The sequence below is a fragment of the Podarcis gaigeae genome (assembly GCF_964106915.1).
Source record: "Podarcis gaigeae genome assembly, chromosome: 1".
Taxonomy (NCBI): domain Eukaryota; kingdom Metazoa; phylum Chordata; class Lepidosauria; order Squamata; family Lacertidae; genus Podarcis; species Podarcis gaigeae.
Genome location: NC_139678.1, coordinates 51,651,554 through 51,671,646, shown reverse-complemented (window position 1 = coordinate 51,671,646; position 20,093 = coordinate 51,651,554). Strand labels below are relative to the sequence as shown.

Below are 20,093 nucleotides of genomic sequence, written 5' to 3'. Positions count from 1 at the left end.
TCCACTTGAGAGCCCCCTCCGGGCTGATACAGAGCCATTAATAAGCACTCGCTGTGTATGGCTGCTCAACTTGCTGTGGATCCACCTAACAGAAATATCACATTAAACAGAATCAAATGTACATCTGAAGCCCAGCCAAGGAGCAATAATCAGCTGCAGCCAAATGAAATGTTCACTTGCACTTTTTCATAGGGATAAATATGTCCTATTCCCTCACAATTGCATGTTTTTCAGTTACAGACACAAAGGAAGCTTGGAGAGCCCTCAACTGCCAGATTCCTGCACTGAATGTTTAAAGAAAGTGTTTAAGTATGTTGTTTCACTCAGGGATGGGCTGTGCCAAGTCCTTTTGCCTCTCTGTGCCAACAGTGCTGTTACTTTAGCCTCAGATACTAGAGTCTGCCATTGGACTTCACAAACTCTGCTAATGGGGGGGGGGCGTCTCAGCTATTTCCTGGGAGAGATGGTTGTCAGAGCAGCCTAGAGAAATATATTCATCCCTCCTTACTTTCTACCTAATTATTATTAGACTTATCAACGTACATTTAAAATTGCTCTCCCTATTTCTCCTGGGCTTGCTGCACATGTTATCAAGTTGGTGTGATTGCCACCAGACTCCGTAGGCATTTCTCCATATAGCCAGTTACCGGCTATACTGTGCACCAACATAATCTGGCCAAATTTTAACCATGCCAAAGCAACACCTCATTTCCACAGCACAGCTAAAGTTAGACCAAGAAATGCAAGATTTCCAATAATGTGAGGCATGCATCATTTTAGATTTTCAGAACACATTTTTCTCATCTTTGAAAGCTGGTGCCTGAAACGATAGAATCCAGTAGATTGAGTAATTAATCCAGTGCACCCAAGATTTCCCTGACCATGGAGAAATCGTACACCATGTTGTTACCTTCTTCATCTCCACTTTGCTTTCTTGCTTGGAGGGAAGCATAATAATAAAGTCCATGTGTAGATTGCTACATGCCATGTATGTGCACTACAAGCCACACCTGCCCAGAGTAGGTATGGGCAACAAAATAAAGGCATGTGCAGTATCCAAATCCATGCTTCCCATATAGCCACGACTAGCTTACAAAGTGCAAGAGCAAAACAGCTCCATCACTGCCACCTTCAGAGTTGGGCTCTGTCCGTCTCAAACTGAGCAGAATGGGAAGAAAAAACGCCACAAGCCGACTCATTGATTGGTGTGGGTGACTCAGCTCCAAGTAGGTGGGGTGCTCTTGCCCTATGAATCAGACACTGCCCTTACATCAAATCTTCACTTAATGTCATGGCGCTTACAGGGGCACAAAAATTTCAAAACCCAAGTCATGTGAAAACACCATATCGCCGACAGGTTTGTTTGCTTCTGTTAATTTGTGTGCCAACCCCTCCTTCCACATCCCCCTCAAGCTCCAGCAATGATGACTTACTTTGTCTCTCACTAATGTCACACTTCTCATTAGCTCATATTTCTTGTTAATTTTTTGGCCTTAAAGCTTGCTCTCTGAGCAGATTTATATGGTTTCCCCCCACCCTTTACTCCAACACTGGTTGGTTGCCTTGCTGAGGAAAAGCATTTCAACCCACCAGGCATGGTGAACACTGGCTTGAGGGCAGATAGAAAAAATACAAACAGGTATAATAGGACATGATTTTTCACTGAAGCTTCATGCTGACTTCTTCCTTGTTTCATATTTTATTTTTCATAGTGAGCGTAGAAACCCTCCCTTGGGAATCCCTTCTCTTCCCTCAACACACACACTATTCCCAACAGACGCTGAAGCACCTGATGTTGGCTGGGCACTTAGTTTCACTATTCCCCTCCCCTTTTCAGCATCATAGTTACAACCGTACACATTGGTACCTTCTTTGAATCCTTGCCTAGCTGACAGCAATCCTGAGAAAGAGAATGGGAGGATTTCATAGCAACAAGTGAGGTACAGAAATGGCACGATTAGGATGCGTATCTGCCCGCTGTGCAGCTTGTCTATCTCTCTCTCACATGCACGCACAGCCATATCAGTCTCTGAACCACGAGGCAGGGTTTCACAAAACACAACCTGCTGCAGTTGCTGTTGTGGATAAAGTATGAGCCCCCCTTACCCAACTTGATGAAATCCTACATCTCTTTGGCCAGTATGATTCTGGCAGCAGCCCAACTCCTAGCAGCATCTGTACTGTATTTTCCACTATCCCTAAAACAGATTATAATGAACAAGTCTGTTTCCATGGAAACAATACAGTGACTCAGGACTTTGGGCCTCGCTCTAAACATGATTGTCAATAGCAGAAGCTCTGGGAGATGCTGAAGGAAAGAGAGCAGAAAAGCTCCTGACAAGCTGACACACATGCTCCACACAAATGTTATGTACACAGAGAGGGACACAAGGGTACACATGGCTCAAGCCCACTCCAGAGTCATGATTCAAATTCCTCCGCCTGACAGGTCAAGAGCTACTGCAGCATTTGGGAGTCATAACTGCAGCGTGTTTACCAGAAGGTACACACCAGGTTTCTAATAGGCACATTCAGCCAAGCCTCCAGTAACTTTAATACACTTGAATGTACACATCACCTGAATGTACGCCTCACCACATCCAAGTCTTAAGTCTGCATCTGAAGCACATACAGTACACAACTCACCACAACCTCCCCTTCAGTAAGAAACACTCCTGTTTATACCAAATGTCTAATTACAGGAACATTTCTCGCTACAGTACATGCCTTTCAGACAAATAAAAATACAGTGTATTTCCAAATTCCTTCCAGTTGTGCATTTAATCCAGAGCATTGGTAAAAGGGATTTTTTTTAAAAAAAAAAAAGGATAAACTTAAATTTACTTCTACTCTGCACAAAGTCTTATTCCAGAAGCACGCCAAGCACCTTTCAGCAAGGGAGGAACAATTTATTAACTCCAGCAACTTCTGCTGTGAAGCCCATTGCTTTTTTTTTTTGCTTTTTTTTACAGGGTTGAGCATTGTTATTATAACTTTATTGGCCACTCAAGTTTGGTGGTGTAGGGCAGGTAGCCATATTTCCTTTACTATCTCACTCAGCTTCTCAACAATCTGTGTGAGACAAGTCAGTTTCATGCCCATTTAGCCAACGGGGAACTGGATCTGAAAGTTAAAAGACTTATGAGGCTACCCCAATAATCCCAGTGATGAAGCAAGACTTAAATCCTAACTCAGGGCCTTTGACATCCAGTATTTTATCCGCTGCACTGCTGGACCATGCCTTTGCCTCTTAACTTTGATTGCCTACAAAGCTGAGGAACTGGCAGGCTTTAATCTGAGATAAGGGTCTCCCCAGGAAACATGAGGCGCAGTACAACAGCACATGCGACACAAGCCGCACCCACACATCTGTGGTAAGCATTAAAGTGCCAGAACAATGAGAGAGGGGCCAATTAAAACAGCCTTTCTCACCTAACATGTAGGGCCAATTTCCACACTGCCACAAATGCTTGTGTGCACACACACATCTGCAAGAGAGAGAACAAAACCACAAAAGCCAACTAATTTGAATAGATTTAAACTTGGATTGTGATCATGAAGTGGAATATTAATCCATTTGCCTAGGAAACTGTTTATGAAGAAAACGTTCCCAGCCTTGTTAGCATATTTTTAAAGCAATAGTATTCTCACTCTGCCGAGACACAAAGGAATCTAGAATAGTATGAGCCTCTTCTGTACATGTCCCCTTGCTATCTTGATAGGCCATTGCCCTAGGCAGACTAGAGGAACCAACTTTAGTGCTTTATTTCAACGAAGGCTCACTTTTCGACAACTCTGAATCTATTCCAGAAGCTGCTGTCAGGTTCTGAGTAGAGCAGCAGCAGAGGCAAGGGGGTGAAAACTGATTAATTTCTCTGTCCCACTCATTAGCCATGTGCAACCCATACATGCAATCCTCGTTATACCATGGGTCAGCTATAAGCTGCATCTTTGCAGATGGAAAACTGTTAAATGGGGGGAAATGAACCAGATGAGATCAGTGTTTGAAACTCCCATTGTCCTAGGCACATTTTGCGACAGGGAATTTCATTAGTGCAAGCAGTTTCTGAGCTCTGGGCACAGTACTGCACCTAAGATTTCAGATTAAAACTGCAGAATGGAAGGAAAGGAGGACCTTTTTCTGCCTCCCCACTTACAGCTACTCTCTTAAGATTGGATAAGAGACCCTCTTAAGAATATTAGGGGGGTGGGCAGAGGAAAGACTAGACCATGTGAAAAATGAACATAATATTTGTAGCTGCAGTTCATTCATTTTCAGATTTGTATTCTTGTTATAAAAAAGTGCACCTGGACATTCCGTTGTTGCACCCATAACCTAGGTTTAAGGTCTGTTTAGCTCCTAGCTTTCAGATCTCAGTTTCTAACACTGGATGAGATCACTGTGTTGACATCTGTACAAGGTCAGGAGAGGGGACCAGACCATTTCGTGTCATGCTATTATCAATAACAATTCAGCCCAATCCTCTTTTGCCTTTTGGGGAAAGAACTGTGACATGGGTAAGTGAAGAACCTATGGGTGGAATTCAACATCTTAATATCACAACAGTTCCATCAGCATTTCAGCTTGCCAGACATAACAATCTCACCTCTCCTCCTTCCATGTGCTGTTCTAAGTTTCTCCCAACCTCTAGAGCCAATGGAGGGGGAGTCCCATTGAGCTAGTGGGACATGTGGCACTGGCCCCCTCTAGTGTAACTGTTTAGCTGAATCCAGGCCTATGTCATCCATAGGAAGGTATAGTTAGGACTGTTCTTCTCTGCATTTCCATAAGAATTGGTAATGAAAATTGCCTCCAAAAGATACAGATTGTGCCTTCCTCTCATCACTCAGTTGCCGTATCCCTCTCCCACATGTCGAGGCTCAAGAGGCTAGATTTTCAGGGTCAAACTACTTCATTCCCATATATGTAGCAGCAAAGCCCCAGTTTCACATTAGTTATCACTGGAACAGAGGCATCCTGGAAATCAGCAGGGCCTCCTGGCAGTTCTCTCTGTCTAACCAGGCAGCTAGGATAGACATGAAGTTGTTGGTTTGCAAATACACACACAAAGAGAGAGACACGCACACAAAATCCTGCCAGAAGTGAGCAAACTGTGGCTTTGCTGCCTACATTAACTGTCTGGCTGAATGATAACTTTGTTTCCTGAAATGAAATGTTGCTGCCTTGCAGGCAGGGTAGATAGCAAAGCTTGATGGCAAGAGTTATGATTCCAAACACATTTTTATTCTTTGCATATCTGAGAAACCATAGGGGCAGGACAGTGCTTGCTGGGATTGTTGGCTGAGAGTGCTGTTGCCAGACCAATAAATAAACAAATAAATAAAAATTGGGGGGTCAAACTAAGAAATCCTGTGTTAAAACAGCCCAGAACACTCATCTCTGCGCGCCACATCATGCTACGTGGCAAAATCTGTGTGCACATCAGTCAACCAAATTCCCCTAGCTAAATTCATCTCAAGAAGTAAGTACAGTTTTTCAAACAGAGTAAACAGTTTCATGGAATTAGGAGCCTTTTCACTAAGATCAAGGTTGCCCCTTGAGATATAATGCCCTGAGAAGAATTGCTTTTATATACTAGTTGAAGGCAAGAGGGAGGGGTGTGTGGTGGGAAAGCATGACATTATACATAGGTAGAACTCCAACAAAATTTAAAAGCTTGACTCCAACCCTGACAGGAATTGTTCATGTTCTTCCCCACCCCACCCCAACGCCCAGCACAAGTCAATTCTGCACTAAAAGGTTCAAATCCCGCCAGAGGCAACTTAAAGCAGTGTACAGATGAAGTAAGCAGTGTACAGATCAACTCTGCTGAATAAAACTTAAAGTTTGAAGGTCACCTGTACTCACTCTGGCCCACTGTTAAAAACATTTCCTTTGTGTTTTTACAGTGCACTCCTTCAATCTCTTTATTATGCCCACCCTCTGTCCTTGAAGAAATTGTCTTTCTATCTTGTTTGTGGGAAACTTTGTTACCAAGGTGTATGTATCACCTCGTTTCACTGTGCGAATTATGGTTCTGTAGTCATAATAATAGCAACAATAACAGACTAATGATTTTGGAGAACAGAATGTATATGCAATTAAATATCATGTTCCTCTTCCTTAAAATTAGACAGAAGATTCGTTTTTAATAATTTTTATTTTAGTTAGCACAAGTTTCTCAACCCAAGTAAAAGAGGTACTGGGTTAATAGTGGAAGGAATTATTTAGAGGATGACAAAAGTCCCTTAGGAGGAATTCAGGAAAGAGGAATCGGCCTGCGGCAGTAGGGAGGAGATAGGGAGAGATATACCAGATAAAAGGTAAAGGTAAAGGACCCCTGATGGTTAAGTCCAGTCGCAGATGACTCTGGGGTTGCAGTGCTCATCTCCCTTTACAGGTCGAGGGAGCCGGCGTTTGCCTGCAGATAGTTTTTCCAGGTCATTTGGCCAGCATGACTAAGCCGCTTCTGGTGCAAGGGAACACCGAAACCAGAGCAGCGCACAGATCACTCTTTACCTTCCCACCGGAGTAGTACCTATTTATCTACTTGCACTTTTTGGCATGCTTTTGAATTGCTAGGTTGACAGGAGCTGGGACTGAGCAATGGGAGCTCACCCCATCGCCAACCTTCTGATCGGCAAGCCCAAGAGGTTCAGTGGTTTAGACTACAGCGCCAGGTAAGGGAATTAGTAGGAATATATTTGATGGTACATTTGTCCCTTCGTACAAGGTGTACTGAGCGAACAAGTGAATTCGGAACGGCTGGAATTAGGAAAAGTAAATAAATTTCTTGGTTTGGCGCCAAATGGGTAGGTGGCTTCATTTCAAGGCCACGAGCATCCTTGACCTCCTATTTTAAAAGCAAACACAGAGAAGCAGAGAGAAAATGGCCACAGGTGCACATCTTTGGAATGTGTGTAGGATATGGTGGCAATGCAGATTTGAGAAGTGTGAAGAACAGCAGAGATACTTTGCAGCCTCTTTGCCAAATGTGCCTCAGAGCCACATCATACTATTGTTCACCCGATAAAAAGGTGTCCCTGAATTAAATCTCTGGCTTTTCCCAATAAGCATTTTTCAAAATATCATAAAGGAAAAAGTAACAGCAGAAGAAGTTTTATTTAAGGAACCAAAATAGGCATTCTTGGGAAACATACCCAAGACCCATGTTTTCCAACATATTGCCGAATTCAGGGGCAGACTTGCTGGGGAGAATCAGAAAGTGGGAACCACCTCTCTAAACTCCTCCTGCACTCAGCTCTTCCCTGAAATTGCTCCCTGGCCATTCTGCACAGATATACACACCAGCTGGCTTCCGAAACTAGAAGCGACCTTAGCCAGGGAAATACTTAAGGAGGGAATCAGTAGGTGGAAAAAGCATCACATAGCAACATAGGAAGCTGCTGTATTACAAGTCACACCATTGGTCTGTTTTGCACAGTATTGTCTACACTGACTGGCAGCAGCTCTCCAGGCAGGGTTGGCTCCCAGCCCTAAGTGGGGAAGCCAGAGTTTGAACCTGAGACCTGCTGAATGCAAAGCAGAGGCTCCACCACTGAGCTATGGGTCCTCCCTCTTATTACATGCTGCAAATGGCTGCAGTCCCTACTTTTCATTGTAAGGGTGAATATAGCTGGGAACTTTATGTTACCCCTTGTAATGGACATTAGACTGAACTTTTGGCATAAGAGGCTCTATTTCTACTGTACGATACTGGTAGAAACCCACTCCCAGTCCTTTGGACTGGGTAGACCATACATCTAAAATTAAAGTGCAACTATTAAACCTTGTTCTTAAGGTCCGTGTTTGCCCTCTATGGGGAATAAGCCTAATTTTCATTCATACCCAACTCCAATCCTAAAGAATGCAAATACTTTACTATCAAAACCATCAGCCTGTCTTAATCCTCTCTTCCTCATCCTCAGTCTGCTTAGCACAGTACCCCCTGATTTCCTTCTCAGTGCCACACTCCCCTGTAACACTAGTGTGGATGCATTCTTTGAAGCATACCTGGTAAATCCTGCTTTAAAAGGTGCCCCAGTTATTTTAAATAGCCATAAACAGCCTGCTTTGGACAAGAACATTTCTTATAGTGCAGAAAACAGCTGGTTGCTTCAACAACCTGAGTTTCAATTGCAAAATTCAGCATTTCTGCCTGAGACTGCTAAAAAGGGGGTTCCATTCATAGTTGGACTACTGCAGGGCATTGTAGAAAAGTCTACTTTTGAAAATTCAGTGCATGACTACAAAACTGCTTGACCGAAACTTTGCAATGGAAGCACATCTGACTAGTGCTTCACTATCTTAACTAGCTCACAGTCCATTTCTGTACCCAATTCAAGGTGTTGCTTTTGACCTTTAAGACCTATCGGGACTTGGGATCAGGGTACCCAAAGAACTACTGCTCTTCACACATACCTACGCAACCCTTGAGAACTTCAGAGGACCTTCTTCAAGTGTCTCCATCCAGTAAGGTGTGGTGAGTGACTATAAGGAAATATAGTCTTTCCAGGAAAGGCTTCCTGGCTCTGAAATGCCCTCCCACATAGCACTTACCTTTGAGTCACTCCAGCACCAGCCTCTTTATCTGTTTTAGATTTATATATGTGACTATTTTTATGCTGTGTTTATACTTCTATTATTTTTGAATTTCAAATGGTTTTATTTCTTCTTGTGAGCGATGCTGGACACACAGGGCAGTCTATAAACACTGTAAACCAGGCTTGGGTTGCCAAACGTTGTTGGATTACAACTCCCATCAACCCTGATCATCAGCTAAGCTGGCTGAGGATCACAGAAGTTCTCAACCAACATCATCTGGGATCCAAAAGTTGAGGAACTCTGTGCCAATAAATAGCCTAGACTGGATGTTGACAAAAGCTCCTTCCTTGTTCCCCTTCTCTCTCACACACCCTATTATCTTGGTATTTAAATTGATGAATCAAAGCTTTGAGGGAAATAAGAACTCTGGAATTTTGGTGACCATACTACAGAGTTGCAGAAGCAGAAAGAATGGATAATACTGACTTGACACTGATATGTTCTGGATTATGAACTAGTCCTGACCTCACCAACCTTGCAACCTCCAGATGTTTTGGACTGGCTGGACAGGATGGGAATTGTAGTACAAACACCTGGAGGGTTTGTCAACCCTGGTTCTCCCCCATCCCCCAAATTCTTATTTCAACAATATTTCCTTAAAACTATTCTGTGAAGGCTAAAATGTAATACAGGTGTCTCAATAAACCTGTTTCATATTTTAGTCTTTGCGGAATGATTCTGCACACCTAAATTCAAAGGTGTGAGTGAGACGTCCAATCCACACATAATGGATGTGGGGAAAACCTTGCTGCTGGGAGGGCTACTTTAGTAAAAGAAGCATAGATTGGATGGTGGGGGCTCCAGAGGAAATATTCAGCTTGCAAAGAAGAAATCTGTATGCGAGGTGGAACTGTTCTCAGGACAAAGTCTGAAGGCTTGCTGAGTGTTCCTATACTTTTCTTAAGCCTGTTCAGGATGAGACCTATGTTGTTGTTAACATGAGGGAGCATGATTTCACATGTTTTATATAGTGAGTGCTCACGACTTTCACACCATCAGATTCCATTCAGTCCTCATAATCAATTAGAATGGCCCCACCAGCTGGAGAAAGCTTGGCCTCTTCCAAACAATAGGTTGCTATTTGAGTGCTGGAAAACCAGAATATTCCTGAAACAAATGCGCTTTCTTAAGGGAAGATGTCAAGAGTCCAACACAACAGAAGCAACAACTTTGCTTTTATTGTTGTGCTACAGACTGATCATCTGGAAAGGCATTTCGGTCTCATTTATCTCCTTGTTCTAGACCACTTTAGGAAATAAGAGTGCTCCCATTTCAGCTAAACATTTCATTTCCTCCCCACAAATCGTTGCCCCAAAGAGGCCAAATGAGAGTTAAAGAAGAAGGAAGTGGTATATTGTCGCTGCATTCTTTCCTCAGTGGTCATTTCTAACTAAAGGACCGATGAAAGGCATGTTTTGCTCCCTCCAAAATTAAATAAGGGAAGCTGCTAGTGCCATGCTGAAAATACAAGTCAGGGAAATCCTAACCCACCAGGGAATGAGCTGTAGATAGAGAAATTAGAAAGGCTGGTCTAAGCACTGAGTTTGGGGACTCCAGCTGCCAGCTTAATTACATCGGAAAACAAAGCGATAACAAGAGAAAGCATTACAAAGCCTGCAAAAAGCAACATATCCTAAAACCTCTGCTCCAGCCCAGGCTCCAAGTTCCAGATAAGAATGAAAATCGCTACCCCTTGGCAGGCTGGAGGAGGAATCCCAAAATAAAACATTAAGTTGTAGATGCCCTTACCTGGCCCATCCCATGCATTTCTCCAGCGCTGTGCTGCTCTGGCATCCCATATCACAAGCAAGGCCAACCTAGTCCCCCAAACTTGCATTTGGAATCAGAGTCATCCCTTGGCACTAGCTTAACAAAACTGGAAATCATGCTGGGGTTTCCTGACGCCTCTTCTTCCAAAGAGCCAGCTGCCTGTACCAGGATGAGAGACTCCTAGTTCTAAGCCAGCCCGGCGATTCCCACGTGTCTCTGCAGTCACATACAGAAAGTCTTCTCCCGCCACCGCTCCATCCCCTTTACCTGTGGACGAGCCCTCTCGACCTCCTGCACCACCACAAACTGAACACAACACACCTTTGCTCTTCGCGTTAGCCGATCCACAATAACCGCTACCTACATTCAAAGCAAGGTGGTCGCCGTTGATGCAAAAAGGGTGGGCGGGCGAGCCAATCCTTTACTTTAACAATCCTTGCTGGATCGCCTTGTACAATAAGGTAGTTTTTCAAGAGTTGCGGGGTAAACTAACCTGGGCTAAAATCGCGGAGCGAACAGGCACCGTAAAGAAAGACAAACGCGATTTGAGGGCGGCATAAGCTTCCGTGGGCTGTAAGGCACGGAGTGGGTTGGGTGCTAGTCCACGAAAGCTTACGCCACGTTTGTTTTTTTAAAAGGGCGAATAAATAAATCTGTTCCGTCTTTAAGGCGCTGCCTGCATAGCCTGCATTATTAGGCTGCCTCCAGAGCGGAAAAGTGCACTTCCATTTGCCTCCTCGGTGCCCAGGAATAACCCAGAGCATCACGTCTCTCGCCCACCCCGCTCGCGCTGCATCCTCTCGCTTAATAATAGAATTGGGGGAGCGAGGGAGCGAGATTGAAGCCTGCCTGCCGCTTGCGTTGGCCAGAGAAGCGGCGTCCTGGGTGCCCCCTCCCGCCCCGGGCAAGAGGGACTTGCCAGGAGCCCCCGTCACGTCCTGCCTTCCCCTTGCAGCCAGCTACCTTCGGAAACGAGGCGCCGCTCTGGGCGCGGGCGCCCGCCTCATCTCAAGGGCTTCCAGCCAGAGTCGCCGGCCGCATCTCCCCTCGGTCCGCAGCTCAGGCTCGCTCGGCAGCGGCGGCGCGCGGCCACGGCGGGAGGACCATCCTCCGGTGTGTCTCTCCTCGGGGCTGAGCTCTGGCTCTCGCCAGCCCACCGCCCCCCCTTCCCCTCCCCTCGCACGACGACGCACGCGCGACCGCCAAAGGAGGAGACCCACGCGCAGGCTGCTCCGACCCTCCCCGCGCGCCTTTTCTTTCTCGCTGCGGCGGCGCCCGCTTCCTTCCCACAGACGCTTCGGCGCGGGCTGTGAGGTGGGCGAGGGTGGGCGAGGGCGGGCGAAGGGGGAAGAAAAGTCCCGCGCTTTCGTTCGCAGCCGAGCCGCCGAAGTATCCTTTCGGCAGTTGCTGCTGCTCTCCAGACCAATCTCTCTCGAACCGGTGCGGACCTATTGGCCGACCGCCTTCCCTGGAGAGCGAGGAGGGGTTTTGTTTTTTGTGTTTGTTTTTTTTATACCGGCGGAGGTTGAGCTCCCTTCCAACCGCACAGCCAGCAGCAAGGAAACGGTGCAGGCGGCGGCGGCGGCGGCAGCATCAGGGAGCTCCCCTTGCCGAGCCAAATCTGCAGCAGAAGCAGCTGCCGGCCCCTCCCGCCGCGGCCAATCTCCGGGGTCAGAGCGCAGCCTGCGCTCTGCTCTGCCTAACTGAGGAAAGCGCGGGCGAGGCGGCGGGCGCGCGTGGGGGAGGGTGGGGGGACCCCCCGCCGGGCCTCTCCTCCGCAGCGCGCTTCCTTTCAAGCGAAGGGAATTCGGCGTGAGCAGGCGCGCGCGCCACACCGATTCCGCCTGAGGCGATTCGGCGGTGGCATCGGACCCCGGCGCGAGCTTGCTGCTGCCGGCGGTGTTTGTGCTCTCGCCGTGCTCTTGTCCAACCAGCGGACAACTTTCCAGCTTCCAGATGGCTAGCCTGAGCTTCTCTCTCGCTCTCTTAAAGGCGCCGACGCCGCGCTAAAAGATGTCGGGGGTTGTCAGGCCGGAGAATCTCTGGAGCGGCCGCTGTCCGGAGCGCGCGCAACTTCATCCGTCGCGGCTGACCGCTGCGGGGCGCTGTGGGGCTCGCTGAGGAGAAGACCGCGAGCATCTCTCAGTTAGGGATGCCTCCCAAGTCAGGCATCGCCCGTATGCCAGACATACATTTCGGCTCCCTAAAATACTTATGAAAGCTTCTCCAAGGATGTCAGGGCTGAGGTTTATAGTACCAGCTTGGTTCAATTGAATGAAGTTTTTTTTTATTATTTATACTTGATAGATACCTTATAAACAAATCAATGAAACATAACATTGGGCTATAAAAATCTCAGCATAACAACCCAAACACACCATCAATATCACAGGAGCTTTTTGAAAACAACCCCCCCCCCCCACCAGCCGTGCCACACGGACTAAAATGAGGAGATTTAAAAATGGGGGGGGAGTCAGGCTGAAGTTAAAAAGACAACAACATGAACACCATGTGTGCTTCCTTTGGGAAAGCATTCTATGGGGGGGGGGTGCACCACCAAAAAGGCCCTCTCTGTCCTGACCACCCTCCAAAGTATAGACAGAGGTGGCACTCAGATAGGGGCTGAAGGAGATACAGGTAGGAAGTACATACAGAAGGAAGTCTTCCCTCAGGTATGGACAGCCCAAGCCATGTATACTTTATAGGTCATAACCAGGATTTGAAGCGGGTCCAGAAACTAATTGGAAACCAATGAAGGTGAAAATAGACTGGATCTACTGAATAAGTACCAGTAGGTCTAAATTATTTCCCGGCCAGAATTGACTAATCTTCACTAATTCTCTCAAAGTGGCCTTGCGGCCCCAGAGTTTGCATTATTTGAAACTGACAGACCCAACCTTTCTCACCATTTGAAGGGAATTTACTGAGTATGTGATAATGCATCTTTTCGTTTTCTTGGTTCAACCCTACAAGGGTACATAGTACACCTAGGGAGCAGGTCCCTTTCTCCCTGGAATATCCTCATGGTGACTGTGTGAAGCCCACCATGTTGACTGTTGCACTCGGGGCCTCACACCTGACACAGTGAAAAAGAAAACATGTTTGCAGATTGTATATCTCATAAAGGGACATTCAGTAAACGAGCCCTATATCTTATTTAACTTTCCTCAAAGTGCCATCTGATGCATATTTTCTCAGCAGAACCATTGAACTTAATAGGACTTACCTGCAAATAAATGTGAATAGGATGTAAGCCTCATTCATACATTCCACTGTAGACGGTCAGGTTAAGCTGACATGGTGTTGCTAGATTAATACAGTGAAGCTGTAAAAGACATGTTGATTGCTATTGCTGTCAGGTTAGGAGATATCAGGCCCCTAAGTCTTCCCTGTGTGTTAAAATTCTATCTGGTTAAATTCACAAAAATGTGGTTTGTGACTTTTGTAGCTGTGAATGAAAATTGCACCAAAGGCCCAGTTCCATAGGTGGTACAATGGAACAATAGCCCACCCAGAAAACTGTCTTCCCCACCTTTTGTTCCTGTCTTGCTGGCAGAGTGCAATGCCTTACTATTCAAGCTGTTTGCTTTGGCTGCTGGCTGGAACTCAGGACTTTGGCAGCATGTATTAAATGGTTTTATGAGCAAGCAGTTCACCCCCTTTGCCAATGCGTTCATGTATACTTTCATACATTCTGCCTTAGCTCCAGCCAATCGCTATGGCTTGCTTCAGCTTTCTCTGAGATGCAGGCAGAATGCACTAATAAGGAGAATCTCAGCAAAGGGACCAGAACACTTTGGCATAAACATCTTGCCTGAACCTAACTGAAGGATGGGAGCGAAAGACACATGGATAAGTCTGAGGCAACCAGTTTGAGGCATTACGTGGGAGGTCCTTGACTGCATCTGCTTTTCTACCTCTTCTCCTTCTTAGGGGTGCACTGGAGCCACGGCACAGGGGAAGCAGTGATCCCTGTATACTTTCCCCTACATTGCTCTTGGGGCTTCCCATGAGATGGGATGAAAGAGTTAACCTCTTTTCTCCTACATTATAGCCCCAAACTAATTTTGGGGCATCCTGTGTGCATTTCTTTTCTTTCAGGAAAATAAAAATACATTGGGAGATCCAATTACAGTTCTTCCTCATAATGTTTAGTTTGTCCCTAAATAAAAACATTAATAAAATTTTAATTAGAATTTTAAATTAAGCCTGCAATCTTAAACATACTTAGCTGGACATAAATCTTGCTGAAATCAGTATTACTTGCTTCTAAGTATATACAGTTAATTATCGGCACATTAATGTGAAACATAACAGTGCTTCTGTTTGGAAAGGATTAGTATGGGAGACAGAACTTTCCCCCACAGACTCTGCTTCACCACTTCCTGGCCTCTCACTAAGTTTTTTCCTGGTCTTGCAACACTATCATATGTGGCCAACTACTGCGCAGTTTCCTATTGATATCCCACAACCCTTGCTTCCAATTACTGGAAAATTTTGCTGGGGCTAGTTTGACACAGCACATCAGCAACATATCACCTTCTTGTTCAAAAAGGTCACAATTGTCCTTGGTTAGTTATAGGTCAGTTGCAATATGGCAGTAGCCTGGATTGGCTGTGGTCATCACTGAGCCCCTATTCGACCAGCACTCAAATATGTCAGATTGCTGTTGAGTCAGTTTGACCCAGCAGTAGCACTGTAAGAAACTATCTTCAGGAGGGGAAATGCACCCTGGGGTTGTATAGGTTCCTAATATTTTTGCCATGGAACCCCAAAACCTGGGGAAACATGGGAGGATAGATCTCTCATGGGTACAAAAGCTAGCATCGGGGTGGTGCTGAAAAATCAAAGCAAGCAGTTCCAAGGAAGAGGAGAGGATGGGGCTGCTGTAGGCTGCCAATCACAAATTTGTATGATGAACTGCTAGGGACTAGATGGAAATATGGAACAGAAGGACATCATTCCTCCACTCCAGTGACTTCCCTAATGCCAATTTGCTGAGGGTTTTTGTTGTTGTTGTTGCCTGAAAAAGCCTTACTCAAATTCCTGTTTTGTCATCGTTTTGCACTGATTGGGTGTGCTAGAAATAATACTGCCTGCCATAAGCACACTGGATCTGTGATGTGATGTGCTTAGAAACTTCCCTGCAGCTACAGGGAGGAAAGTCTTCCATGTGTAATATATACTGAAGCAGTAATTAAAAACTATACTGGAGGAAACCACCTTAGACAAGGATCTAAGCCGAATAAGAGAGTCAAGGCTTTAAATCGAAGTTCAGTTATGTGAAGTCTTCAAACAGTTGTGGGGGGGGGGGAGAGTGTTTGGTGAATTTCAAGGTGACCCAAGTCAGTTATCTAAAAATAGGAAAGATGTTTCCAGCATCTCCAAACATTTGTGTGTTTCCCCCTCCGTCCAAATGTATTTGAATACGGGTCTTATGTCTTCTGCTGTATTCTACACCCACTTCTGGCAGTTAACAGTAAGAGCCCATTTATAATTCTGGATACCGTAATGGCAACATTCATTTTTATGGGTCCCATCTTGCTTAGTGTGTGTTTAATGTGAAGTCCAAAGGGTTATAAAGAATTACAGTAATTATTATTTAACACTGCGTTTAGAAATACTCTCGCTCCCAGAGGAATGTGCTGCTTAATAGTCAGGTTTGACTGTGATCAGGCAGGCTCACGTATGACCAGGCATAGGTAGCACCCCACAACATGACCAAGATGCTGTGACCTGGGCTTAAAACCTCAGATTACAAATCCATTATCATTGCCAACCAATTTGGGTTTGGTTGAGTTTGAACCCTGGAGTCTTGTCTCAGATGTTCCCGAGTCTCTAACCAAACAATGCACACAAAAATGTATGTGTTAGTGAAAAGTCTACACAAAATTGCAGACATTCATGAGAATAATGTATGAAAATGCATTCTGTTAGGGGATAGTCATTTTCAAAAATGCAAATACTATATAAGCTTCCATACAAAAATATGTATATTAGGAGAAATGTGCATGAAAATGCTTACTAGATGATAATACAATGTAAGGTTGGTGATTATTTCCCCTCAAACCGTGCCTTGGGAAGGTTAAATGCAAGGCATCTAAGACAAGCTCCTCCAACTCAAGGTCAGTATTTGAGAGGCATCTGGGGGCATCCAAGGACTGGACTGTGATACATGCATCCTGAGAAGTCTAGGAAAAGAAGAAAATATTGCTTATGGTTCTAACAAGTACTAACATATAATTCAGGTTCTAAAAAATCAGTGAAAATAGCTTTCTAAAATCACGACACACACCCAGAAAATCATAAAACTTCAGGCTAAGGCGCAAACTCAGCATGTACCACTGAGCACCTGGGAATATTCTTCTAATACATGCTTCTTATCCTGATGGAGAAATCACTTATCAAACATGCCTTTGGCCTGAGGGTAAAAATTGTTTATTCTGGGAGTCAGCTAACCTTGGTTAGTTCAACCTTCGGAAGAAAAAAAAGTAATAGGCTAGGTTTATTTTCTCACTGGCATTTTGCAGAAGCTGATCAGGAACATAGATTCTTTACAAATGTAGAGAGTTGTATCACTTCAACAGAAGAAGCAGTGGTATATTTTGAGTGACTCCCATGACTTTCCCCATATCGATTGATTGATCAATTCATATTATTTGTACGACGCCTTTCCAAAGTTAAGACCATGCTCAAGGTGGCTTACAACATAGAAAAAAAGTTACATGACTACAAACATAACAAAAGTAGTCATAAACAATAAATCAAACATAAAAAACACATAACCAAATCGAACAATTTTATGTAGAAATTGTTCAATTTGGTTATGTGTTTTTATGTTTGGTTTATTGTTTATGACTACTTTTGTTATGTTTGTAGTCATATAAGATACAATATAAAGATACAAAAAAAAAAATAACAGCAATGATTCCAGCCCAACAAAACAATACCCCAGCCCAAGCCCAGCAGCCTCAGCCTCCAAGGCAGGTGGGAAAAGGCCTGCAAGCGAGAGCAGGTCTTCTAGGACTCACCACCAAGATGATATCCATGAGGTCTATGATTAGGCTGTATCAGTTCCTTTAAAAATCAGAGAGTTCCTTTGCACATATGCATTGATAATAGACCTGACAGTCTTGGGGCATAGTAGTGTCCAGGGGCTTGCAGCTTAGAGTGCCTGTTCCAGGACACATTCACAGAGCACAAGCACATGAGATACCATCTTGCACTCTACCGCTAGTGATACAGGAGAGGGATTTATAGGGTGACATATTTTTTGACAGCATTGAATTTGTCTGTCCAAAATGTTCTGCCAGCTAAGAACACAAGAGCCTTCCTGGATCAGACCAAATGCCTATTATTCAAACATTTTGTTTTCCATAGCAGCCAACTAGACACTTGTTGTTCTCCAGCGACTGGCATTCAGAGGCCTCTCATCCTCTCTGCAGCCATCAGTTCTAGTAGCCATTACTAGCTTTATCATCTAGGGATTTATCTAATGTCATTAAAGTTGATGGCCATCCCCTATTCTATGCTAGTGAATTCCACAACTATGTGCTGTGACTCTTGTCAATACAGAATCTTCTACAGTTCAGCTACATTGAATGACCCATCAAATTATGCATCAAATTGTGTCTCTGTTCACTTTCTCCACTTGATGCATATTTTTTAGGTCTATAACATGTTCCTCCTTACTCACCTTTTTCTGTAAACTAAAAAGCCTCAATCTTCACCCCCAAAACTTTTGTGTGTTGTTGTTTTTTGTAAACATGCCAGGCTCTTTGTGTGGTGTCCCCCACATTCACCAATACCCAGCATGATAAATAAGGGAGATATTTAATATAACCCTTCCCCTGTCCACCAGTTCTCTGGTTATGTATCCTCTCCCCCTAGGTGCCCCAACCCTATATTTCTCCCTACCCAGCTCTGGGAGTAGTAAGCCTGACTGGGGTGGGGTAGAGTATAGGAGAAGGGTCAGTCAGCAATGGAAGGATGAATCAGCCACATCCGCCACTAGGGATGGGGGATAAATTTGATTTAGTTCACATTTAAAGCAAACCTACCAAATCTGCACTTTTTGAAGTATTATTTGAACTAAAGCAGATACCTTTTGAAATTAGGATTTCTTCCAATTTTGCAATACAAGCAATCTGTAGAAAATGCACATAGTAGGGTAAAGTGTGCACTAAAATACATATATTAGTGAAAATAACATACTAATAGGTATTGCCTTACAGGAACGTCTCTATAAAACCATATATATTTGTCCAAACAGCATACAAAAATGTGTTTTGGGGAGATTTTCTCCTGAATTTTCATGAGGTTTTTTAATTAAAAAACCAGATTGGTGTGGAAATGTGGAAATTTAAGATTGGGAAACAAAGAAGCAGAGAGAACTGGAATTGAAGGACTTACTCATCCCTATCACCCACCCACCAATTCTCCTCTGCCAGAGTCCTTGCCCTGCCCACATTACCAAGCTTGCCAGGATAGTACATTGCTCTTACCAGCTGTTAATCCAATTCTTGTCCATGGCTTCTTGCCTGTATGGACTTTTCCATTCTTACAGTCCATGGCAACCTTCCGTTGCAAACTGGGTTTTCTCAGGCTGCTTGTTGCTGTAATTTTGAGATCCCTCATGGGAGCCACCAAACAGAAGCAGGCTCGCCGGTACTGGCGGGAGAGAAAGGAGCTCTTTATTGCGATATAAACTCGCCCAAAAATCTGGGGCCATTCCAAGCCAAGCAGCAAGACGGCACAGCCAGCATTTGTTTGGGGGGTAGAAGGGAATCGGGAACAGGCAGTATGGCATACAAATGAATGCCACAGAAGGCAGCTGGCTCTTGAGCTAAGTGTGTCACTATTGCTTTTGACACTAGAGACTAGCAGCAGAAACAAACAAGCAGGCTCAAAGAACTCTAGAAGCAGAAGGTGCTGTTTACCATTCAGCAAAAGCTAAAAGTTCGGTGGGCATGCTGTCTCTCCTCTCCCTTTGTATGCTCCTAAGAAGCGACATGGTTTTTGGAAAACAAAACATACTCATGCTTTTATAAGGAGTCCTTGCAGAAACCAGACTGGATTATTTTCCTCTAAGCCACCCCTTGGAATCTCATCTTCTGAACTGCCCTTAATCTGAAAATATGTATTATTTATTTATAGATATAAATAGCTCCATCTCACCTCAACAAACATCCATCTCAACTCTTATCATAATTTTTCAACAAAGTTGCTGGCACTAGGAGGGTTGCTAGAGAGTCACTCTGGTACCAAGACAGAATGTTCACCCTGGACTTAAAGAGACCCAGGTTCAGATATGCTGCTGTGAGACTGAATTCATGGAGGAACACACCAAGGGTCAGTTCAAATGCTACAAAATGTGCAAATGGTCTGCTTGGGTGAGCAACCAGCTCTCGTGGCAAGACCAAGCAACTTTGCAAGCTGGCAATACAGGAGTCCATAATGTACACAAAAGTAAGAACCAAGAGAAGACCTCCATTGCTCTCCAAAACTTGTATATCAAAACATCTGATGGACTGCATGTCTCTCCATTGATGGCTATTATGTTCTTTCAATATCCAAGACGAACAGCAAATAGTTTGCAGCAAATGTGCTCTGCACTGTGGGTTGTATCCAATGTCAGACCTACTCAGAATAACCTCACTAAAATTAAAGAAACATCTTCTTCCAATAGATTATAATTCTACCTTGAAAAAATGTTTTA

General features: G+C 44.5%; 1 long non-coding RNA gene across 1 annotated transcript in view; it reads right to left on the bottom strand.

Annotated features, from left to right (window-relative positions):
* Window positions 1-12,800: 12,800 nt before the first annotated feature.
* Window positions 12,801-20,093, bottom strand: part of LOC310851357 — a 38,488-nt gene continuing 31,195 nt past the window's right edge. The window contains exons 2-4 of the long non-coding RNA XR_014567722.1: window positions 18,880-19,045; window positions 16,401-16,566; window positions 12,801-13,451 (exon numbers count right to left, since the gene is read on the bottom strand). This is a non-coding gene — a long non-coding RNA (uncharacterized lncRNA). The remainder of the gene's footprint in view (window positions 13,452-16,400; window positions 16,567-18,879; window positions 19,046-20,093) is intronic.